General features: G+C 35.8%; 1 long non-coding RNA gene across 1 annotated transcript; it reads right to left on the reverse strand.

Annotated features, from left to right (window-relative positions):
- Nucleotides 1-24,886: 24,886 nt before the first annotated feature.
- Nucleotides 24,887-26,116, reverse strand: LOC124458168. The gene is made up of 2 exons (XR_006953045.1): nucleotides 26,002-26,116; nucleotides 24,887-25,414 (listed from the first exon to the last, which is right to left on the reverse strand). It is a non-coding gene; the product is annotated as an uncharacterized LOC124458168 (long non-coding RNA).
- Between the last annotated feature and the right edge of the window lie 1,039 nt (nucleotides 26,117-27,155).

Consider the following 27,155-nt stretch of genomic DNA (forward strand, 5'->3'; position numbering starts at 1 on the left):
ATTTACTAGCATAGACCCTGTTCAGCACCAGTTTCCTCCAAATAGGCTTCCAAAAACAGACGCCAACCTCATTGATGACGAAAAACGTTTTCAATCCATGCGATAGAGACTTGGTTGAACTTGTTTCCCCTTTTTTTACAATACCAAAGAAAGATGGCAAAATTACGCTGATTTTAAATCTTAAAAAATTAAATGAATCTGTACAATATTACCATTTTAAAATGGACAATATACATACTGCTCTAAAGCTTATCTCAAAAAACTGTTGGATGGCATCATTAGACTTAAAAGATCTTATTATAGCGTTCCAATCCCCTCCTAATTTCCAAAAATTTCTAGAACTTTCATATAAAGATAATCTATACAAATTTACTGCTTTCCCCAATGAACTCTCTTCTTTCCCTAGAAAGTTCACTTAACTGTTCAAACCCGTACTAGCTTCGATACGGATGAAAGGGCACATTGTTTTAATTTATATTGATGACTTATTTCTAATGGGTCGCACGTATGACCGCTGTATTGATAATGTCGTTGAAAGATTAATATTATTACAGAAACTTGGTTTTGTCATCGACCCTAGTAAGTCCGTATTTATTCCAACCAAAAAATAGTTTTTCTTGGTTTTATAATCAATTCAAAAACAATCACAGTACGACTTACAACTGAGAAATAAGGCAAACTTATGACCCTTATTACAACATTGCTGGCCTCTGAGATAAGATCTCTTTCCCAAGTAATAGACCATATGGCATCAAGTTTTCCTGCTGTAGAGTATGGATCACTTTACTCTCGCAAACTTGAAAAAGATAAAACCATAGCATAATCGAAAAATAAGGAGAACTACCAAGCCTCCATGATTATTTCTAAGGAAGCTAAGACTGAATTGCGTGGGCGCTTGAAAATTTACAGGGATGTTTTAAAAATATTTTGACACCCTCAGTTGACTTGGTGCTTTATTCTGATGCCTAGATGACTAGCTAGGGGGGGAGCTCTTGAGCACCAATCAACAGGAGGATATTAGTGCAAACAGGAGACTATTGATCACATTAATATCGTTGAGATAAAAGCCGCTTTATTGGCACTTAAATGTTTTGTTCCAACTTTAGCAGGGAAACATGTCAAAATAATGATTGACAACAGCACAACGGTGTTTGTCATATACAATATGGGTACTAGCCACAATGACATGTTACATGCTTTCGTGGTAGATATTTGGGAATTTTGCATGTTAAATAAGATTTAAATCACAGCTGCCCATTTACCAGGGTAAACTAATATTAAATGAAGATTTTATCTTCGCACTTTGCTGGACAATTTAAGCAAATGTCACATGAACCTGAAAAATCAGGGACTGAACGGGATTCGAACCCATGACCTCTGCGGTACCGGTGCAGTGTTCTGACCAACTGAGCTATGAAGTCACACAGTGGTCAGCAGGTCAATTTTGTTGGGCTCATGTTTCTCGTGAAAGGAATGTCTTATGACCCATGACCATGATTCAACCCATGACCTGGGTCGAATCCCGTTGAGTCACCTGAATTTTTAGGGTTCATGAGACAATTGCTTAAATTTTTCAGCAAAGTGCGAAGATCTTATCTTCATTTAATTTCAAACACCGCACTGCATAAAACATTCTTTCACATTCTTCCATGGAAAAATGTAAGTTTTTGTGTTTCCTCCTTAAGTTGTATTTTACACAATATTCAAAAAATTATGCAAGAACAAGCAATGTGCATCATTGTGATAAGGAATTGGCTAACACAACCCTGGTATCCATTGATTACACCCCTGCTAGCACGGCCACCACATGTCCGCCATCCCTCTCACACATTTCTACATCTACCAGTTGAGCCAGAGGAGATACACCCCCTCGCCAAGAAGTTAGAATTGCAAATTTGTTTTGTATCCGGCAACAACTCACTGAGTTAGGTGTATCGAAGAGATCATCTGATTTAATCATGGCCTCTTGGAGGACGGGAACAAAGATCCATTACCAAACACCTATTAGAAAATGGGGCCAGTTTTGTAGCGCTACAAATAGCAATTTTTTTAATCCCAAAATTTCAGAAATAATTGATTTTTTTCCGAACTTTTTCACTCTGGTTTATCGTATTCGGCAGTTAAAATTCGGCCCGTAGTGCCCTATCAGCCTTGGGCCAGACAAATGTTCATTCTATACCGTTTGGGCAGCACCCACTAGTCAAACGTTTCATGAAGGGTGTATTTGAAATGAAGCCAACTTTACCTCCATATAACTCTATTTGGGATGTTATTGTTGTTTTTGATTATTTAAGAAAACACCCAGAATGCAGGATTTAAACTTAAAAGACCTTACATGTCGTTTAACATTTCTACTTTCCATACTAAGTGGAGAAAGGGGTCAAACTATTCATCATTATTGTACGACATGTACCAAAGAGTTCATTAACTAATGCTGCACTGCATTTGATTTCAATACAGCTCTGTTGTTAATATTTGCTTCATATTTTCAGAAAAATATGAAAAAATCCTCCATTTCTTGAAGGTAAACTCAGTTGAAACAAGGAGTTTTAAGATATGCATATCTCGATAAGAATTGGTTGCTTTGCCTCGTCTAGGAAGCGATTAAGTAAAGAAAAAATAAGACTGGATAAACATAACTTAAATTATAACTTAGGAGTAAAAACATTCACAAAATATATACCATCACACTTCAAGTACTGACTTAAAACATAACACTGAACACTTTAAATAGTAAACAATCTTACGTTGCTTACAGGTGTCGTGAAATGTTTCCTTTTCTGGCATTACTTCAGCATCCGTATACCAAACGAGTCTGCAGCATGTTTTAAAGATAAAATTTCAAAAAGTTTTTGTGCTTGGCACTGATATTTTATATAATCGCAATTGTGGTTGTCAAATCCGGGTGGGCGAAAAAAATTTTATTTTATGAGTCCGCGTCTTTCCGCTGACTTTGACAACAAAAATCCGCTATGTTTATGACCACGCGGCCACGCGCTAATAATTTATAGTAATTTTGTTGACATTTCCCCTCCAGGTCTTATAGAACTCAATGGTTGCGACAACAAAAACACGTAGCCGTCATCAATCGGAGTACGATGTTTTGTAAAAAATTCGTAGTCGCGACTACGATGTCTTTTTAAGCAAAGAAAGTCGGTATATATTTTTTTATTGTGTAAGAAATTAGTTTACAGTACTATTTTCGAGCATACAGGCGTTACTTTAGAACCTATTTTGAGCGTATATGTACATTTAAAAGGAAAATATGACCTTGAAAACTTTCATGTATTTCGTACGCAAAGTGAACGATAAACAAACAAAAAATAGTACAAATATGTCGTACATAAAACTTAAAATAGTGAAGATTTTTTAGTCTAAAGAGTCCTATATTCTCGTAAAATCAGTATTACCGATTCGTTGATATCATTATTGGCAATAGACCCGTAGCTGCTTCGCAAGCTTCGGTGTTTTACACAATAGAAGAGCTCGTCTGTTGTTTACAACTAAAACAAAATTTTGACGAAGCGACAACGACAACAAACTTCCTCGTGCCATTTCTTTACTCGGTCAAACTTTGTACTCGTTGTCGTTGTCGTACTCTTGCTAAAGCTCCGCAATATCGCGGTGGTGCAAGACAGTGTTAGCAGCGGCTGGTATTAATACAAAGGAGTTCGGCTGTCACAGTACCCGAGCAGCCTCTACATCTTGTGCAGCTGATAAATTTGGAGACATCAATCGGAAAGTCTATAGCACTACTTATCATATTTGGCACTTTTGTTTGAGTGATTCTTGACCTGACGTGTTTTGCGGCGGATTGTTATGTCTGCTTTACATTTTACATTGCGCTTCTAAGGCACGTTTAAGGAATTTTCTATGAGTTAAAATAACATAGAGAAGAAACACGTTTGTGTTTCGCTGTCTACATATATTTTGACGTCTTTTATCTCAGACAAACTTCCATTGAGGTAAAACGCACAAACATTTCGAGCCGATGTCGATACATCGTGGCTGTATTTCACAAGAACGTCATGTTCTGCAAGAACGTCGTCAATCATCTAAAATTATAAAATTTTGTTCAATTTGGTAATGCTATATAGCTTAGTTTTTGATAAATGCAAACAAATATTGCTAACTGTAACTATTTACCTCTTGCCTTCGTGTCTTCTTAAATGCAGTTCTAACATTTGTTGGCTGCTCCTTTTAGATGCTACAATTGTGGATTCCACAAAGTAGTCAAAAATCGTGGGTACAGCATCTTTCTTAAGGCGAAGCCGTCATGCTGTCCATCCAACTCATTGAATTGCCTCAAAACTTTGCACGAAGCACGAACTATCGAAATGTTGCGAGCACAACTTTGAGGTCTTTGTTGGCTTCTAATTTTTTTGTCGGATTTTTTCAATCCAAATATCTCACATGCGCTTGTTTTCGGGAAACAGGAAAAAAGAAACCTTTTGCTGCGTTTGTTGGTTCTTAGAAGACCGTTTTTACATTAAATGCGGCACAGTAAACCATATTTTCAACGCTAAATTGTCGTGTTGTTATTGCATGCGAAGAAGTTACCAATATATTTTAAACGAAGCGCGCAATTTAGCGCGTTTTGCTAATGTCAACTTTTACGTCACAACGACCTTTTTCCGATCGTTAACCGTCGTTAGCTCATCGGGCATTTTTAATACGTTATCAGTAGAGCATCAACTTTAAACCTCCATATCTTCAAAAATATTTATCCTTTGCGTCTCAAACTTCCGTGAACTATTAGTTGGAGCAATACCTTTATGTACATTACAAAAATAACAATCCGGATTTTATATTGCATATGTCCTCTCAAAATCCGCAGTAAATGGATTAAATTTTTATTTTAAATTTAAACTCATTTATTTGAATAGGGCAATAGGATAATAGAACAGGGCAATAGAATAATTCATGCATATATAATCAATTTTCATATAAATCTATTTATCGCTTCCGCTTAATCATAACAAATCGAAAATCAAGGAGGTTCTTGGGCTGATGAGCTCTGTTTTCTGTGCGCATGACATTAAAGAGTACTCTCTTTGGTAAAATTGGCAATGCGTGAAAGCACATGCCGATTTATTAAAATAGAAATAGCAAGTATAAAATAATATAAATTAATTATTTTACACAATTCAAACAAAAATCTTTACGAATAAAATTTTTCTGTATAGCACAGAAAAGGTAGGGTGATAAAAACGCCACCTCGGAAACAAGTCTAAATAGTACATGCAAAATCAACAGAGAGAAAGGGAGGGAGGGAAAGGTGGATTTTTCGATAAATTTCACCTGGCGACGGCCACCTGCTGAATGATATGTGATTTGTTTGTGCATTACCTATAAGGCTAATATCTGTGCACATGAATCACACTACGTGCATGTGAACAAAATGCAAATAACTGTAGCCAACATCCTGTTTGCTCTTGTAGCGTCCGCAATGAACCTTGAACTCCATGACGTTAGCACGCGGACTGCTTTGAGTAAATAGTAACAAACTTTCCCAGTACTTTTATATATGTTAAGAGTGTGTCCCACACTCTCTTTGTTTCCCCCTGATTAACTTAACTCTTATTTACAATTTAAACTACAAAATAACCCGCGGAAGCAATAAAATTATTATTCGCTTATGCAAATAAATCCTTTAACGCTTCCGCTTAATCATAACAAATCGAAAATCAAGGAGGTTCTTGGGCTGATGAGCTCTGTTTTCGGTGCGCATGACATTAAAGAGTATTCTCTTTTGGGTAAAAATTGGCAATGTGCGAAAGCACATGCCGATTTATTAAAATAGAAATAACAAGTATAACGTAATATAAATTAATTATTTTACACAATTTAAACAAAAATCTTTACGAATAAAGTTTTTCTGTATAGCACAGAAAAGGTGGGGTGATGAAAACGCCATAAACCTCCTAAGCTAAGGAGGCCGCCCCAACCCATCAGCCGCAGAATCGCCTGTACAATAAAATGTATAAGAACACTAATAATTTTTTAACGAGCAAGACAAATTTTTAAGAAGATGAGACCTAATAACTATGAACGTACCACAACTGTTCATCTATGAGTGAGATAAAGAGATATCAATCCCACATGCTATGCTGTTAATTGTGAACGTAGCCCCTGCATCCGAACACAGAATGAACACAATGCAAAAGAAATCATGCAGCCGCTAGCCTAGCCCCTGCATCAGCTAAACGACAGCAAGTAAGATCATTTTGCCTAACCTCAACTACAACAGAATATGTACTATGGGCATTTGTCTTGCCAAACAAGAATGCAGCCACCGTAAGTCCCCAGCCATTACAACAAAGAAACATTTAAACTTGGAGCTCTAATGTATTTGTGAAATGCGTCCGATCGCCAACGACCCATCGCACGAATCTGGGCATCAGAAAAACCCCGCTCTGCAGCAAACGTAGCTGCTCCGATCCTAAAACTATGCCCTTTGTATTTGGATGAATCCAGACCTATTGGTACACCGACATGAGCACAAAGGGATGTAAACGTTTGTAATGCAACGCAACACTGGTCGAATGAAGAGGCAGCAAGGAGATAATCATCAAGAATATGAATAATATGTTCAATGCTCAAATGGGTTTTAGCGATCCATTCTGGTGCAGTGCTAAACATTTCAAAAGTGCGGCAGGATGATGCGCAGCCAATAGGCATTGCCCGATCAAAATAGTAGTTACCCTGCCAAAACTTTCCCATAAGGGGGTAATCCTGTGGACATATGGGAATGACGCGAAATGCATTCTTAATATCAGTTTTTGCCAAGAAACAGCCTTTCCCCAAGCGTTTAATAATTGCAATTTCATTGTCCACTCGCGAATAAGAAACTGTTGTATATGCAGAAGGAATACCATCGTTAATAGACGCCCCATGCGGAAAGGACAAATGGTGAATCAATCGAAATTCGCAAGGAACCTTCTTTGGCACTACACCTCAATGTGATACATGCAAGTTTGGAAATGGAATTTAAGGAAAGGGCCCCGCAATTCTACCTGCCGCAATCTCATTTTCAAGCTTAGCGCTGACTACATCCGGATTTTGATTCGCCGAAACTAAATTGTGCGCCTGAATTGGGTTATAAACACCCTCAAAATGAAGAGGAAAACCCTGCGTAAAACTTTCAAATAACTCTAAAACGCTTTGGGCATTGTATCCTTGTAACAAAGGTAGTAAACAGTTAATTTTTACGGGGGTTGGAAGCTTGTGTAGTTGTTGCTGATTTTCCAGCTGTGTGAAACTTGCCTGAGGGACGAAAATTACACCCTTTGGCTGGATGCTGCGAACCACATTTAAAACAAGTATGTTTGTATGAGCAGCCTGAACATTTAAATCCTCTGTGAAAAATTCGACAAAAACCCAATGGAACGAAGATGCCCGATGGAGAAGACTGAGACTGTCCGGGACGTGACTGATTGACGCTATTACGACTAAAACTTTGCGCTCTGATCGACAACTCAAAATGAGTTGTCCCCCAGGGCATACTGTGCAAATGAGATTGGCGCATATAACGAAACTGTGTGTCATAAAATTGCCAGTTTGCACCACGCGCGGTTAAATCGCGAACAACCTCAGAATACTTCATCAATGCAGGAGCATCCTGGGGAAACTTAGTGGTGTATATCCCAACAAAAATCTGAAAGGCTGAAGTCCACATCTGAATGTTTTTTTACGGGCTTAATCTTTGTAGTAGGTTCCAAAGAAAGGGTGGGAAGGAAGTCATCAGTTTGAGATACTGAGAGATGATATCGACTATCACATCCCCTTGAACTAAGAAGAGAACTGAAGTCAACAAACTCTTTTGCCCAGATCTTAGCTTTAATTTTTGAGCTTACTTGAGAATCAATGAGGATGGAAATTGAATTAAAATCTTTGCATGAAGAATGTGGACTTTCAACCGCCAGACTAAGTCGCTGCTCACCTGCCAAATGTTCTAAGGCAGATGCCACTGGCCCCTGCACTTGGGCATCAACCTCAGAACTATTAATAGGTACTTCTCTTGTGTCGCTGACTGTCGCAGAGGTCTGCAAACTTTCTTTCACAGATTGAGCCACCGCTGTGGCGATTTTCGATATGGTCGAATCGTTGATATTGGTCGCAGTTGACGATGACATCGATGATTCGGGCACAGCTGACGACTCATTTGCTGCTGACGTGGGTGTAGAACCAGGAGGAGTTCGTTGACCCCGAGACCTTGGCGTCGATACATGTGCTCGGCGTTGAATCCTGGTGCGTGGTCTAGTAGCAGGCATCATACACTGATATACTAAAGGAAACTGAAGGAGAAGCTACAAGCTTCAATGAAACGATAATATGCAATTTGCAAACAATGACTAGGAGTAATTACACAACTTAGGACAACACAGTTTTTAGTGAATGGCATACAACAAAGGTAGCCGATATAAATGGGCAAAAGTACAAAAACGGTGACTACCCCCCTGTTTATTGAAACCAGACGAAGCAGATTAAACATTCTATGAAAACCATACACTGTTACTGACAAAACAAGACAGAGACAAATGAAAGACAACATAAACGAAAATACAGAACAATATAAGAAACAAGCTATAGGTCTTGAAGGGTCGCATGGAATTGAAGGAGAATTGCTGATTTCATAACAGGGGATACGCTTGCCATAACCGTGTGTACAGCCCAAAGATAAATAATCCCGTGGAGTCTCGGGATATAAAAAATTTCCAACTCGGAAAATAATCAAGTTGGTAAAAACAAATTCTGTACTCCAAACAACAATAAATCCCGTGAGATTTAAGAATTTCCAACTCAGAAAATAAACAAGTCGGTAAAAAACAAACTATGTACTCCAAACATTAATTAAATGTTGGACAAAAAATAAATTCCGAACAAAGTGCATTATGTGATGTTAGTATGAAACAATCAAGCGTTTAAAGAAGAGAGTGCTTTCAAGATTGCTCCTCGATAACTTTTATACAAAACAAACTGTCCTTGCGGGTTACAATGAACACCATCACAGGACAATAAAGTGTGGCCAACTTTATTGAATGCACGATGCTCCCAAAGAAAAATGCCAGGTATTTTATCCAGAACAACAGAGAAATACTGACGTAAAACTGCCGCTTTCTTGTTAAATGCAAAATCAGGAGTGACTGTTTTTTCATAACACACACATATGCAATTGATTGATTATCAACCAGAATTAATCTCTGTCCGACCCAATGAACTCTAATACAACTGGAAGGCTAACTCAATATACACATGCCAAGACTTGTCTGAAGCCACTTAGAAGCTGATTTGCCGCTTCGCGTGTACCTCGCGTGGACTTTTATTTGCGTGACGGATTGTTTTGCAAAACTGCAAACTTGGAAATAAAATGCTAGCCTAAATGTTTTATTTTTTTCAAAACCGTTAGCAAAATTTGGTTATTAATGTGTTACGATGCACTGTGGACGCACCAAGACATGTTTTGTATACGTAACGCTGTATTATATAAAACATAAAAGTGAGAACTTGCTTCGAAATATGAATTTCTCATTTGTCGTCAAAACTCGAAAGACCAAAAAGTTAAGATAAAACTGATAACACGTGGTCTGTATCTTTGAGTGCTATGCAAAATACAAACAATCCACTTAATATAACATGTTTCGTAACAATTTTACTGCTTTCAAAGTTAGACTTGCTTTGCAAGAACTTCACATGCTCTTTTTGTAATGTGTGAAAGTGATGATTTTAAATTTTGAACTGTGGGTGATTGTTGGCTCTTGTCATTTACTTTACTTCTCCCACTTCTTAAGAACTGGTGGAATATTTGGCATGCATCCATATTTGCGAATTGAGCATTTTATCAGCAAGTTCATGCTTATAATTAAATAGCCAAGTGTACAACATGACAAGTATTGCTAAGATGACCTGTTCTAGATAAATGCCAAAAAGCAACCATCATCCTCAGTGGTTTGAACCAAGGTTTTAAAATGATTATAAAGCCAGCAAAGCTATATAATACATCAAAATTTTACAGTAAAGTATATCATATTGACTGTAAAATTAGTTTTTTCTTGTAATACAGATGATGATAAATGTATATGCAGTATGTTATATTTTAGGATGTGTGTTTGAAATGTTTGGTCATATTCGTGAAAATATATGATGTTTCTATAATATTATTATTCTATAATCTTTTTCATACTTGTATTTTCTTACAATTTTCGCTTAAGTGTTTCAAAAGTTCTGAATGTGGAGTGTAATTTGTGTTTTGTCTTTTTAAGTGGGTATTGACCCTTTTTAATATCGTCTCTTTAATGGTGCAACTAATAATCACACAATAATATGGCATAACAGTTTTTTAAAAACAAACTCAAAATATCTTTTTGCCAACTTTTTGAAATATTTTGCAATGTGTTTTTCTTTTTGTTTACGCTCTAAGCTTTCAAAAAGGACTGGGGCGAGATAATTTTGCTCGGAAACACAAAAATTACCGAAAAACATCGTTTTTTGCCCTGACAGCTTCATTTTCAAAGATTCAAACAAACAATATTATAAGGATAGACAAGTGTATTTTACATCCTTATAATGAAAAAAAACGAGGGGTATCAGTTTTGTTTTCAAGTTATAAGGCATGTTTTCACGTGCCCAAACAAAGTTCGCTTTTCATCCTTCTAAAAAGAAGCTTAAACATATACAAATGTAGTTCAAACTTGTTTTTTATTAAAGTCCAAACATTGTTTAAGATTTTTAGATATTAAGCTGGCTCGAAGAGCACTGTTTTGTGCAAAAATCAGGCAATTTGAAGTGATGTATTTCGCTCCGTACCCTCAATGGCGGCGATCATACAGGCTTCAAAGATGGCGGCCAAGTTAGCCTTGCAGTTGTTATGGAGTTCACTGGTCCGACTCCATATGTTGCTAATGCGCTTATTAAAATTCAGGAATGTATCAAAAAATTCATTCCATCGTAACTCACATAAATTCTATCGATATTCTTTAGCTATGACGCCCATCTTAGACGAACAGCAAACAAAAGTTTAAAAAAAGTCGAAGGTGATGTAGATTGTACATTTAGCTGTTAAAGGTCAGTTGATTTGTATGTTTTATTGCTGTTATAATATAATATTTAATTTCATTTTGAAATCTAAACGGCAAGGGCAACAAATCGTTTAACTGTCTTCGTTGATAAAGTTTGTTTAGTAATAAGGAAAGAGAAAGAGCTGAAATACGCAAATACGAGAATTATTTGAGGTGTAAAAACATAACCTAACGCAAGCCATGCTTAGCAACTGCAAATTATTACATTGAAAATGCTTCATGACTTTGAGGACAGTATATTATCAGAAAACATTGTACCTGATACATATTGCTGATTTGCGATTTTTTATTGACAATGATTGCTCATGAAACTTCAACATACAATGCAGACTAAGCACTAAAATATACATATTATTTACCTCTGACTTGTGAGAAATATTCGAAGTGGACTCATATAACTTTCATCGCATATGTTTATACAAACATGTTATTCACACGTGTCATACAAACAACGCTTGCATCGCTGGACCTAAAAATAATTCCACTCTTTCCAAAGGATGTTTTATGGTGAACAAGACCCCTATCACGCGTTTACTTTGGCTAGTTGAGAACAGTGTTTGATTTTATTTGTGTGTTAAACTAGTATTCAAATAGCACTGCGAATATTATGGCAATGCAATCTCGTATGAGGCAACATATTAAAAATATGTAAATATAATATTTCAATACACGAGACAAGTGGCAAGAAACGATCTAAGAAAGATTTTAATTGGTCAGAATCAGTTTGAAAGACTTTGTATCAGTCACGCATGATTTGTGCAATCATGCGACAAAGCACGAAAATCCGAATACAAACTCAGGCTTACTTTTAGTAGCCGGAGTATTAAAATTAGTTGTAAAATATTTTGAATAGTAAATTGAAGTATTTCAATACAGTCCGACTAATCTTGGATCCGTAATAAACTTCAATACGTTGAGTTTTTAAAAGAGTTCAAATGGCACTCTTTCCTCGGGCTTGTGCAATTTTGATAGTCATTGAAAAATTCACTCGTGCGTGTTTTTCAAATTGCACTTGAACCATGTTATTACCTATACGAACTGAATTGTATAATGAAAAAAAAAACTTTATTTTTTGAGATTTTTTAGCGAATAGAAATTTTGTTTTGTGCAAAGTTTAATGTAAAATCTGATAAGCTCATATGTAAGACAAAAATTTTGTTTGAAAGACTCTTAAATCAAGTCATTGTGCAATATTTAATTAAAATTGATATATATATCTTTTTGATTAATTTAAAGCCTATTAAAATAAAAATTTATTTATTTTTTGCCTATGAATCATGGAAAAATATGCGAAAAGTTGAAAAAATCTAAGAATTTCCTGGAAGTAAACACTTGCTATTCGTGCTCGTGCTTGCCACGCAATTGCTTGTTTCTCCCAAACTTTTCTGCGTTGCCATAGCTTACTCTGTAGAAAACGTCAATTTGTATTCTTTAAATTTTAACATTTCTGCTTCCTTAACTAGAGTCAAGACAAGAAACGAATAAATGCAAAATGCAGAAGATAATCATTGATTTATTTATACCAGAGTTAACCTTGGCTACCAAAGAACTGATGTTTGTACTATCCCATTCTCCATGAGATTCTTTCAAAAGATCTCAGAGATAATGGGAAAATACAAATGCTGGAGATCAAATAATGCTCGATATTGAAACAAAAAAAGAATACCATAAGATCCGCATATTCTGTAATAATTTGAATATAATAACACTAGTAAGTGGAATTGTACCGCCTCTGATTAATTAGAGGAATTCAGTGGCGTGGTGGCATAGTTTTACTGCGGTGGCCAACAAAATTATGCGCCCTTTCACCTTTTCTTATAGCTATTTTCAAGTATTTTAGTTATTTTTATTTTATAAAACACAAACATGAATCTTCATAAAAAGAAAGTAACTTAAAAACCAAGTTTCATCAAGCAATTATATGTCTGTTACGTTTTTTGGTTTTCATAGAAAAATATATTTATATTAATGCCTTTGCAAGCGTTGGGAAGGTTTTCCCAAGTAAAGTTATGATCCTATCTTTGTCGATAGAAAAGAGAGTTTCCCTTTCAACGTCCATTAAAAGCAATGATTCCAGGCGTTCCTGTACCATCGTAGATCGAATCCTCGTTTTTACTCTCTTCAGCGAAGAAAAAAAACGTTCAGCAGTTGCTGAGCTAATGGGTATGGCCACTGCAATTGAATAAACTGTGCATAATGTTGGGTATGCGTCGACTAAATGGTACTTTGAAAAACAAAGCAGCTTCAAGGCATCTAAGAATGACGGAGTTTTAGCCTTCTCGGTAATTGCCATATTATTCGAATGCTTACTTATGTCAGTATCAGAATGATTTTCATCATCCTCATCACCATCACCATCACCATCATCAATAGTTTCAAAGTTCTGCTCATTATGATCATGGTCACTTTGAGTTGTAAACTGAGAACAGTGAAATTTTTTAAATGTTTCTGCAAAGCTTAACAGTTTAGTAGCGCATCTTTGAAAGTCTATCTTATACACATCACAAAAGGCTTTCACTGCAGATTGAAGATCGTGAGATGTCTTGTACTTGCTCGAGAGCTCGTCAAATTGATTGGGTGCGAATAAAGCAAATGATTTCATTAGTGGTCGATTCTTTTCAAAACGATTCTTCATTGAACATTGAATGGAATCTAGCACTTTATAAAATGTGTCTCGCCTCCATTGTGCTTTTGGTGAATCTTCCAAATCATCTCTGGCTTGTTCTCCGTCCATTGGTCGTCGACGACGAGGTCGTGTAGACCTCCATTCGACATCTAACGCAAAAGAATCGGACATTTCAATGATTTTTTCTGGTTTGTCACGCATGATTGGAATTCTATAAATTGAGCTATCAACCATATCCATTGCTTTTCCAAAGTCAGCATTTACGCTCTGTAGATATCGACTTAAAGGTCCTGTAATTCCAAAAATTTCTTGGAAGAAACAGGCAGTCGCAACAAATTGCTTTGTCTGACAAGCTGCTTGCAATCCATTTGCTGCTGCTCGCTGACTTTCAGTGAACGATCTTTCCTCAGCTACTTTTTGGAGCACTCGCATGATGCACTCGAACCTCAAAAGAAATACGTTTAGACAAAATTCTCTTGCATTCCATCGAACTGTATTAAGACGTTTAATCGAAAACATTTTGAGGTTTTCATTCTTTTGAACCAATTGAAACAATTCGTGTACTTGATGAGAATTATTAAAGAGAATGTGCAGTTTTTCGAGAGAGTCAAAAAGAGTAATGACATCAATAGCAACACAAGCTGAATCGGATGAGACGAGATTTAGCGTATGCGCATAGCAGTGAAAAAAGATGATGTGGTTTCCGATTTTCTCTTTTATAATTGCCTGCAAACCCTTATAACATCCGCTCATACTGGATGCTCCGTCATACTTTTGGGCAACAAGTTTTTCAAATGAAACTCCATGCAATTGTAATATTGTTGTAATAGCAGTGTATAGGTCATGTGCAGTTGTTCTAATTGCTATTTGGCATGACCAAACATGTTCAGAACACTCGCCAGTTTCATTAACAAGCCTTACGCATTTACTCAATTGCTCTGTATGAGTTATATCGGGTGTTGTATCAGCAATCAATGCCCATGCTTTGCAGTTGCGTATTTTTTGTACAAATACAGAAGATATTTCTTTACCAATGATATTGATTAACTTATTTTGAATATCGTTCCTCAAAAACGTTAGCCATGAGCCACGTCCTTTGATTCCTTTTTCATCAGTTTTACCACCATCCTTTGTCGATTGCTTCACTTGGTGATCACGAACTTTCTCAAGATGCTCATTGATTGGTTGATCGTACTCTGACAATAATTTAAGCGATTCCAAAAAGTTTCCTGTATTAACATAGAAATTTGTCAGTTATTCACAGTGACCGCTAAAGGAAAGCCCTTGTCTTCCAAGAAACATAATAACATCTATCACACGTTTCAAAACTGTTTTGTTTAAAACAACTTCCTTTTTACGTCTTTCAGACTCGATTTTCCCCTGGTGATGAAACTGATCCGATATTGAGTTTTCTTGAAGGAAAAGAGCTTCTGCAACTTTTGCGTTTAGATGAGAATTGCATTTTTCATGCTCCAGAATTCTAATATAATGCTTTTTCCATTTGGAGAAACCAATGTTTGCAAAAGCTTTTCCTTGATTTGAGAATATTTTCTCCCCTAGACGTTACATCTGTAAATAGAATGCATGGTATGCAAAACAAGCTGTCTTCACTTAGTGAATAGGAAATCCATTTTCGTCTTGTTCCATCATCGTGGAAAAAAACCTGCTGGGAGCAATAGCGAGTGTGATCTCCTTGTACTATCCTCCTTTGTTTCAAAACAAACTGGGATGGTTGGCATGGATTCATTTTAAGTAAACGCCTTTTTTCGCTAATGCTGAGATTAAGATCAACAACTGTCCCAGGGTCAAACGTGTTTTCTTTCGTATCAATAGAAATATTTCGATTCAATTCATTTTCAGCAGATTCTGAGATGCCTTCGCCTTCCTTACGTTCATTTGAATTGACAAAGCTGTCAATATCAGGGCATTCAACAACAGAGTCATTGCTTTTGATTGATTTGAAAGTATGCTCATCTTGATCGTTTACATCTGTCGACTCAGATTTTTCTTGCGCATGCACTTGTTTAAGGTCTTCACTGATGTTCGGCGTTTCCCTGAGTTTTAATTCTAACTCCTCTGTTGTTTGTGACAAAATGCATGGTGGGTCATTTTGTATAGGCTTAAAGTAATCAAGCAAAACTCCCCCAAGTTTTGCAAATTCTTCTTGTCTAGCTTTCTTTCATTTTCGATACTCAGAACCCGACTTTTTTCTCTTTGTGGTGTTGAAAGAATTAGACATTGCAGTTAGTCTTTAACATTGCACCATGATCCATGATGTACTTAAATAATATTAAAATACACTTCCCGACACAAATGGAATTATAAAGGAGATGTTTGTTGTGTGAATTACATCGGTATTACATCTGCTCAAAATAAGAGTTTTGCATTTTGAGGCATTAATTTAATTGGTCTTCAAATGTTGTTGTTTAAAAAATATCTTAATTTCAATTAAATATATGCTGTTATGCACATTCGATAACTGCGGATAAATGAATCTTGAACATTTACGAAGAAGCTTTAAGTGATTTAGAAAAGTTTTACCGTATAATAACTTGCTTTAATACTGAAAATGACAAATGAATCGTCGTAACGATGAAAATGTAAATAACACAATACAAACAATGCAGTACATGCTGCGGTATCATTATGGGCTACTTCATGTTAGACTATGCATTATGATAGCAATTTACCGATGACTGCACTACTGTCATTTTTAAAAAATATATAATTACGTTCGGATTAATAATAAGATACAATGCCAGTAACGATTACAGTCTGTGAGGGAAGCAAAAAACATTGATTAAGATAGGCAAGAAATTACACATTTTAGGCCTTGTTGCGTCCCTTAAGAGGACAATTTGGCCGTGTATGCATAGGCGAAACTAGAATGCTAATTGGGGGGTGGTGTAAATATTCATATATTCAGCTCTGCGTTGCTGTTGATTTCTTTTGTTGGCGATGTTATATTCAATAGAAATCAACAGGGCAAAGCTGAATATATGAATATTCCCAATTAGCATTCTAGTTTCTCCCCTGCATGTATGTTGTCTACAGTCATCGTGACAAATCATGCAGGCGTTGTGTCCACAATCGAAACATCTAATTATAGAATGCTCGTCAATATCTTATTCTTTAATCGACCCCCTTACAAGGTTTCATTTTGGTCTGTCTACTTTTTCCCTAATTCCCTAAAGTTAACTTCATTCACTGAATATATAATTGTGAAAATAACTGTTCTGTTTCAAATGCGTTTTTAATTTTTTATAGCCCATTTTTAAAACTTGATGACTCGTATTCAATTCAGCGCCCCCCAAAATCAACAGCTAGGCGGGCCCTGGCCCCCCTGGCCCCCCCTGCCACCACGCCACTGGAGGAATTACCACAAAACTAAAATTACAGCAAACGTCAAAGAATCTTAAAATTTAAAAATAATCCCTTGTGCTTAAAATTCATTGGTAAAGAACATAAAATATGATTACATTTTTTCAGAAATTCAACTTTCTTTATTTTATTAGAACTGTAAATTATACCGTTAAAACATACAAACATACAATACAGGCTAAAATGTTACCGCACGGAGTATGCGCAAGCTAAAACAAACAATATATGAGCAGTAGTTGATCATTTAAAACTTGTACAGTGTGAACTATGAACAGTAACATGTACATTGTAAACTATGAACAGTAGTTGATCATTCAAAACAAACAGTAGTTGATCATTTAAAACTTGTACCTTTCCAAAACTGTAGAAAGATTCGTTTCATTAGTTTCATTTATTATAAACGTCTAACACCGCAGCTGCTTGGGTTTGCCTGACATAATGGTGATTTCGCTAAGTAAAATTTTATGATTTATGGTTAAATTATTATAATGTAAAGTATCTTGATTTGAGTTTTTAACAAAGGAAATAATTTATAGGCAATTAAGTTTATGCTATGAATTTTCCCAAATTGTGTATGAATTATGACAATCAGCTGATTGCGTCATACATGAACAATTTTATTTTTGGGTGTACGTAATTATTCGTAGCTTTTGAGTCTAATTTTCATTTTAGACGGATAATATTCTGCTTTTTAGAATTACATGTGATTGGGGTAAGAACGTGAAAAACAGCCTGCCAGACTTCACGAATTGAAAATTTCTAAAGAGTATAAAGACCAAGTAGAATTGGGGTATCTTGTAGCTTTCAAAATCAAACAGTCACCTCAGCTGCCTTTTCTTAACCAAAGTGCCCTTCGGAGCTCATGCTCCTCCCCAAAATTTTGATTGTACCTACAAAACACCAGTGTATATATGGTCATATGTATATATGCTATTCTTATGGCTGTAAGGCCAATGGAAGTATATATATATATATATATATATGGGATTTTGTGATAAAAACTATCGCAAACAAAATTGCACGGATAGAGTGCTCAATGCCACGGCAGGGCGGTATAATTGAAAATAAAATAAACCACGAATTACTTCATCGAAATTTATTCTCTACAGAACTGTTTCGTATGGCAGTTGTTTAACTTGCCACACTCGTCAGGAGAATAAATATAGCACTATAGCACAACGGAACTTATACACAAAGATGAATAATTAAGTGTTTAGGTGATATAGTATTACATTAATGACGTTAGTAAGTGTTTATTACAATGGCTTCATGCGGAAATGAGTTCGTTTCGTTTATTGAGCGAGCTGAGTTCTTGGTGGAAGATGATGAAGAATTTCTCCGAGAGGCATAAATTACAGCGTTTGGTTTTGTTTGAGTAGGGTTGTGATTTCTTTACAATTTTCCAGTTGATGGTGTATGGTGTGTTAGAATCTTTTAGTTTCCATATGTGTTTGCTGAGCTCTCTGGAGTGTTGTTTTGATTTATTTCGGAATGAGCTGGTGTGGTTCAAGTAGCGTGTTTTAAAAGTGTTCTCCGTTAGACCGATGAGGGTTTCTTTGTGTTTGGTTAGTGTGTTGGTGACTGTGGCTTGGTAGACTACCCCTTTAGACTACCACAGCAACCACCCCCCATCTATCCTACCCACAATCCCGGAAACAATCAACCAGCGGCTCTCAAGAATCTCATCCAACAAACAATCATTCGACTCAAGCATACACCCATACCAAGAAGCATTAACAAAAAGCAGCTTTAACTACAAATTACAATACAACCTACAAGCCACACGAAAGTCAAAAAACAGAAACAGAAATAGAAACATCACCTGGTACAACCCACCATACAACTCCAATGTCCACACAGACATCGGACACAAGTTCCTTAGTATAATCAACAGGTCCTTTCCAAAAAACAATCCACTCAGCAAAATCTTCAACAGAAACACACTTAAGCTAAGTTACAGTTGCATGGCAAACATCGATACAATAATTTCTGCACACAATAAGACAGTTTTAACCAAAGAAGAAACGATGAAAAACGCCACCACAGACAGAAAATGCAACTGCCGGAAAAAGAGGAATGCCCACTAAAAGGAGAATGCCAAACCAAAGGGGTAGTCTAGCAAGCTACAGTCACCAACACACTAACCAAACACAAAGAAACCTACATTGGTCTAACGGAGAACACTTTTAAAACACGCTACTTGAACCACACCAGCTCATTCCGAAATAAATCAAAACAACACTCCACAGAGCTCAGCAAACACATATGGAAACTAAAAGCTCTAACACACCATACACCATCAACTGGAAAATTGTAAAGAAATTACAACCTTACTCAAACAAAACCAAACGCTGTAATTTATGCCTCTCGGAGAAATTCTTCATCATCTTCCACCCAGAACTCAGCTCGCTCAATAAAACGAACTTATTTCCGCATGCCGCCATCGTAATAAACACTTACTAACGTCATTAATGTAATACTATATCACCTAAACACTTAATTATTCATCTTTGTGTATAAGTTCCGTTGTGCTATAGTGCTATATTTATTCTCCTGACGAGTGTGGCAAGTTAAACAACTGCCATACGAAACAGTTCTGTAGGGAATAAATTTCTATAAAGTAATTCGTGGTTTATTTTATTTTCAATTATACAGCTCTGCCGTGGCATTGAGCACTCTAACCGTGCGATTTTGTTTGCGACAGTTTCAGATCCATAAAATCTTCCACAGAAAATGACTGAATTACGTCATGGTCACCTTCAATTTGAACAGCACCTAGTTTGACATCTGAAGGCTGTAAGCCTTTATTATTTTCATCACGTACCAAATATTCGTCATCTACCTCATATTAACTTTGAAAATATTCCGATTTTGGAAGCTTGCTGCCGTTACTTTCCTTTAATGGACCCACTGGGCAAAGATACAAAGTAATTCAAGAATATGCTTTGCGTAAATTTTCTTTATATTTTCACATCATAAACGTTTCTGAACTGCCTGGAATAGTATTGGCCAATTTAAAATCTGGATATAACAAATATATCCACGATTACAAGAAAACCTACGGTCATAATCTTCCCATTTCTTTAAAGCTACCTGCCGCACCTCATCATAATTCATACTTTTTTCAACTTTTACTGGAAGCGTCTTTCCAAAAACTCTTTTGGGCTCCTCTCCCTCGCACTCCATCAGCACGATATTAAAACGTCGTCCTTAACGTTTTTTGATGAACGGGATTTTTTTAATTTCGGCTCGAATTGCGAACGTCTCTCGGTTTCCTTTTCCTTCATGAATATTGACAAACTTGGCAGAGAAGCAAACGAACCACCAGAAGGCGAAGTTGTGGAACTGGGAAACGAAGAAGCCGAGTCATTGTTAACCGAAGTATTGACTTGCAAATTACGAATCATTGTATCACTAGTACTGTTCCTTTTTCTACCACAACTCGGACAGAATATAAAGGAAGCCTGCAAACTGTATCCACAACCAGCGCAAAACATTTCGTTCAACAACAGTTCACTTATTTTGTCTTATAACTATAAGTCAAATGTGTTAAATTACGAGCGAATTACCATTGGTAAACCATCATGTGGTAAACACAGAGCCCTCTATGGAATAAGAGTTGGGACAAACGGTCTGGGGCGAGCGCTGAGCCGCCATTTTGGTTCCTACTTGCAAAGTGAAACTATAATAATACTATTGGAAATTGAGTTTATATGCAAAAGAAGAAAGCAATTTAAGCTTATTCCACGGTAGTATCAAATATATTAGTAATAATAGCAAGCTCTTTGCGTTTTTTTAACGATTTGCGGCAGACCTGATTTAATTTCATTGGTTTGAGCTTCGTTTGCGGTTTACTAGTTCGTGCTTCAAATTGATCGTGACCCATTGTAAGAAGTATTTTTCGTACGTGAACGTGTTTTCTCGGCTTATGTTCCGACTCTGTTACACGTTTTCAAGATCTTTAAGCTTGGTGGCAAGCGGCAATGTTATCCTGGCATCAGTGTTATCAAATAGTTGTCAAGACTTTGTTCGAAACTTCGAATCATAGTAATCATGCAGTTTTGGTCCGGAAAGATCTGTGCTCAAGATTTGTAACAATTTAATGGTAGTGAGTGGTCTATGCCCCCCAATTTAATCCAAGCATGATATTTTATATTCTGAAAGATCACAAAATTTTCTTGCTCAGCAGAAAATGACAGACTTTTTTACTTTTTAGTTATTGAAATATGCAATGATTTGACCAAGATGCATTTGGCCTTAAACGTTTTATTCCTTTATTTGAAGTTATTTCGCCTTTATCACTTTATAAAGTATTAAAGTTTATTTCTAATAATTTTGTTAGGGATTCTGCTGAAAATTTTGGTGAAGCATTTCTTTAAAATGAATATATTATTTCTATAATATGAAACATTTATGTTGTTGAAGAACAGTCTGTTTGCTATAAATGCTACTGTTTGTACTCTTTTATACAGCATATGAGTCAGATCCAATCTTTAATTTAGCAAAGAGTTAAATTTATTGGTTGAGGAATGACAAAACTTCTATATGTGTTTAATTATCAAACAGAGGTGTAGTGGAGGGAGCTCATCCCTGTTTGTTCAAATTCTATTCCTTGTATTGCCAGTGAAATATATATATCAAAAAACTAGCAGCACCTAAATAAATATCAGAAAACCAGCAATATTTCAATATATAGGAGAAATGCAGCAACAGTTGTAATATACATTAAAAAGCCCAAATAGCTGAAATTATGGAGATATGCCTCTGTGATCTTATAAACCAAAACCTACAATTAAAATATCATCGAAAAGTCTAGAAGAGAAGTAATGCTCTACTTTGAGCTACAGAAGTAGGGTATATTTGTACAATTCATTACCAAAAATATATTGTACTCAGCTGTTGCAGTGAATATCCTAATTATAATTACTTCATTTTTAAATGATGAAATAAAAATAATAAATACAACATGGAAAATCATAAGAGTTTCTGTGATTTGGTGTAGTTGTTTCAGTGTGGAAGTGGCTGAGAATTGAGAGGTTTGTAGATTGACCAATTTCAGAACATAATGAGAAATCATCTTCGATTAAAAAACAAGCTTTGGAGTAAGAAAACTATTGAAACTGCATCAGCACGAACTTTGCAATGTTATTTGGCCCAAAAATGTTTCTCTACTTGAGTCAGTTAATTGAACCTTATATCAAAAGCAGTTCAGCACAACAATCGCCGTAAGTTCGACACAAAGGCAATTCTTTCATTTTTTTCGTAATCCTCGATTCTTGCGATATGTAATGACATTTAGTAGCCTCCAACAATCAGTTTTTACAAACTTATCCATAAAAAAACGCAATAATTTTCTCAAAATACTGTATTACTAGCAGCAATTGCTATATAAACACTAGCTCAAATTTCAAAACTAGGAACCAAAATGGCGGAAATTGATCAGGTGATCAATATTGCCCAATCAACGTACGCTAAACGGATAACAATAGATGTCTCAACTCTTATTTATAGAGGGCTCTGGGTAAACAGAGTCTCTTCTTACAATATTACCCCCCGGTTAAAATTTCTTGTTCCTAGTCTCCTGTAGATGTGACCGGTAGGCTTTGTTATTGAGCTTTGATTTTCCATTGCTATAACTGGTTTCGTGCATTTGGTCAGTTTTATTTTGCATTGCAATATTCAATTTGTTGATAACTTTTAGTTTGATTTGTATCGTGGCAAATTTGTTGTGCATTCAGCACATTATGTTAGTATCAAATACATTGTTTTTGAATTTAAGGAAATGTTTGTGCATTACTGACAAATTAATTTGTGAATTGCAGATACGGGCCACCGTACCTTGACGATGTCGTTCACATCCAAAATTGCTCGCTCGAATTCTGCCCGTATCTCGTCCGCATCTTCAATTTCTTTTCCCAATTCTTCTTCCGCATTTTCCTCATTGCTTTCACGCAGCATATCGATAATCGCGTCATCAAGGATTTTCAATGTTGCGATCTTGTCGTTCAATCCATCTCGTAGTAGTCTCAATTCGTTTCTATCAATCTCGCCGTCCGTTTCTCGTATTTTGTGTTTTAATCTACTAGCAATTTTCTTTGCTGATCCTCTATGTTCTGCTTGCACTTATTTCTTTCTCATAAATTCATCTATTATGCTATTGGAGTAACAAAACTTTAATTTCCAAATAGATCTCCAACTAAAATATCTTTGACTCGAAGGACCGCATGTAGCAATTTTCTCCTTTGCGCGTTAGCACAAAGCAGTTATGCGTCTGCCGATTTGTTTTTGAGACTGTATGCTGTCAAATTTGTATGCGCAGTCGACACACAATTTTCAATTTTGCTTATAACTGTTCCAATATAACTATTATACATCACAAATAAACATTTCACGCTTTTACATTCACAGACAGCGACGTATGATCCTGAATTTCAACGAGTCACAACCATAGAATAGAGAATATATAGAAGGGCAACTCTCGTCGGTAACCTTTGATGTAAGCGTAGCGCAGTTTGTTTCGCGCATACCGGAAATGTGTCGGCCGCCATTACCCTGGCCAGTAAAGTGTACAACATTTACTATGAAAATATATGGAGTGGAAGCCGTAAAGTGGGTTAAAATGTAGATTTTTTGAGCTGTTGGCTGTTTTTGGCATCTTTTTGAAAGAAATTGAAATAAAAAGGCAAGTATTTTGTATATGTCATGTAACAAATGCATTTATTTAATATATTTATAGCAAAATTCAGTCGGAAAGCTTGAACAGGTTCTGAGGTTCACAAGTCCTGAGGACTTAAATGAACTTGGATGTATTACATGTTAAATATATTATTGTGATATAAAAAGCTTTTGTTTTCAATTTAGTTTTATAAAGGACAAAAAATTATATGCACAAAGCCCTCAAAGGTGTGTGACTTTAATGTACTTTCTGTCATTCTTTTTAGTTGTTGCGAATATGCGGTTCGCAAATTTTATGGCGTAATAAATGCGCATTCTTACAAAAAGTTTCTGCAAGAACTCAAATGGGAATTCCGTACAGCAATCAAATTCCTTTGGTATGGAATTGACGGTGTCTAATATACTTCGACCAACACCTTCGCTCTTTGTGTAGACAGAAAACGTCTTAATAAATGTGTCTTCAAGTTTGATGATGTATTCCAGATAAGGAGAAGATGGTGATTGTAGTCCTCCTAAATCAGATTTCTTTTCATCGAATGCTTTAAAGTGGCAGAATAGCTTTCTGCTATCATCCAGTTCTGTAGATGAAAGAGCATTGGTGCATTTCAGACAAGAGTGGAGTTTGAAACTCTTCATTAGAAGAAAACCAGACACATATGCAATGGCATTTTCCCTCATTATGTTAGTAACAACATTTGGCTCCTTGTAGTCAGTAGGACCAATTGCTAAAATTTGTGGTTGCGGAGGTGGAAAGACTTGAACCATTTTCTTCTGGCTGACTTTATTCTTTGCAACATTTTTGGAATACTCAACCAGCATAGAATCAAGGTCGTTGTCACAATTTCCAGATGAACAGGTTAAAAGGGAACTGAAGAAAAGCTTTCTAAATGCTTGCATAAATTGAGTTGGAGTGGGGTTATCACTATTGCCTCCCTGGCGACGAATAGTACCAAAAATGGAAAATGTACAACTTTATAATCTCGAATCAAAAAGTTGCAGTAGAGACGCACACCTGAGAAAGATACACAGCAAACCCAATATACAATGCTTTGAGCGATTTGAGAATTAAATAACATTGGAAACTTATTTTGATGAAGACATTCCTGAGTGAAAAATATGTACAAAATAACAGCAATATAATAAATATTATATTTTCTTAATGGTTAGTACAAGGCAAAAAACATGTCTTTGTCATTAAAGATTTACATGGTGCACAAAGATATTTAACACAAAACAATTTGAATTTAGAATGTGTGCATTTCATGCAATAGAATATACAGAATAAAATACAGCAATTTAGTACACATATTTACATTTGAAAAATTTAATGACAACTTTATTCAGAGATGGATATAAGAGAGGGGTGTGCAGCCCTCCTAGCTTAAGCTAGATGGGGGTGCAGAAGAAATGCTAATTTCCCTATAAATATTGGTATACTAAACAATTAAGCTGAGGAAATTGTGATCAATGTTTAATAGAGCACCCTTACAAAAACCACCCAATCATAATAAAAACGTAATAGAATCTAATAAACAAAGTTTAACATGCTACTGCAACAAGTAGCCACTAAAATCTAATCCAACATACTAAAACTACATAACACAAGACACTTGCAACATAATCCTCACTTGAGAACTGAATGCCAAAATAACAACTAGAAAAAAATATCAGAAAATCAATCATAACTATTGGTAATAAATTTAATAGAGCACAAATCACAGCAAGGCAAAATTTATAAATAAGGCAAACAGAGTGTATACCTCACTAAAACTACATTTGGTATTAAAAATGCCCAACTATTAACATATTAACATTTCACTCATGCTTAAAATGATAAACAAACCCTCCATGGTTTGAAACTGAATGTTGCAAATTATTATCAGTTATAATTCACACACAAGCATCATGAATCATTATTGGATTACTTGGTTAGCTGGTTGATTAACTTGATTTATAGTTTAGCAAGTTGGCAAGTTGCAACCTGAAATATTACAGCGTTGGTACAAGTAAAACTCAGACAAGTTTGTGTTTTAAATAATACATTTATAATAGCACCTCAAAAGTTTGAAATTTATAATTCAGAGTGGACGAAAACGCAAGAGATTTTACTTCTGGACATCTATTCACCTAACATACTGACAACTCTTTAGCAGTAAAATAAACACCCTACATTGAAACATGTAATTTTTACCAATAAAAAACCTTTACGGACTTGCCAGCAATTAAATAATGGTCTCTCACCTTATTTCTTTCACGTTTTGTCACAAAATTCCATGATCTTCCAAAACAGTTTGCGTTTTAGGCGATTATTATCCCAAAATCGCACTTTTCCAATATTATTTTATAGTACGCCAGCGTTAAGTTACTGGCCAGAGTAATGGCGGACCTAACGCATGCGCACAGAAAATATGCCACGCGTTTCACCTGCGAATTGGGTTAGCACTATTTTCCACCCAGCAAACCGCCCTTTACACAATCGGAAATAAATTAAAGATGGCGGCTAATGGGAAAGAACCAAAAGCTAAAAGGAAACCATGCATGCACTGGTGCTTGGTCGTTTTGAGATGGCGAGTAATTTTATATTTTTATAATACAGTTTTTAATATCAACATATGAAAATATTTACAGATAAATGTTGCAGTATAAATTTTAATGCAACCACCTTAAGTTATAAACTTATAATCCAGGCTGGAAAATATGTCGTTTTTCGACGATTGTGTAAAATATTATATAAAATATTATATTGTGTAAAATATTAGATTGTGTAAAATATTATATTGTGTAAAATATTATATTTCAAAGTAAAGGGCGGTTTGCTGGGTGGAAAATAGTGCTAACCTGCGAATTGGCCTTCTGTATATTCTCTATTCTATGTCACAACTAATAAAGTATTAACATAAGCTCCTATTTCCGTTCTGTCATAATTTCCTAGTATCAAATAACAATAGACCTCTAGAAGTTGACTTGGCTTATGAGTTCCGTACATTTGCGAACTCAAGAACATCGCTCAAACGACGGTCAAGTTGTTCAAAGAAAACAAATGTTTTCTTTCACTTTCCCCTCTTTGATTACTAGAAAATTGGACTCACGTGAATAAAAAATCATTGTTATTTTGAAATAGAAACAAAAAATGTTTTTCGTATTTCCATTGGCTTATGCAAACCTCGAAGAAGTTTGTGAGAACAGTATAGCAGGTGCAACATTTGACCTTTGGTCCTACATTCCAATGATTTGCTCTCGAGTTCTAGTTCCAAAAGCTCATCTCACTTTGCATAAATCTACAGTTATCATTTCTGTTTAACTAACTAGCCTTTAACAAGCAAATGTAGTCAAGACAAGAAAGAAAACTTACTACATGCGGAAAACAGCTACAGACTATGTCCATGGTGGACTAG

The sequence above is a fragment of the Xenia sp. Carnegie-2017 genome, unplaced genomic scaffold (assembly GCF_021976095.1).
Source record: "Xenia sp. Carnegie-2017 unplaced genomic scaffold, XeniaSp_v1 HiC_scaffold_6, whole genome shotgun sequence".
Classification (NCBI taxonomy): Eukaryota; Metazoa; Cnidaria; class Anthozoa; order Malacalcyonacea; family Xeniidae; genus Xenia; species Xenia sp. Carnegie-2017.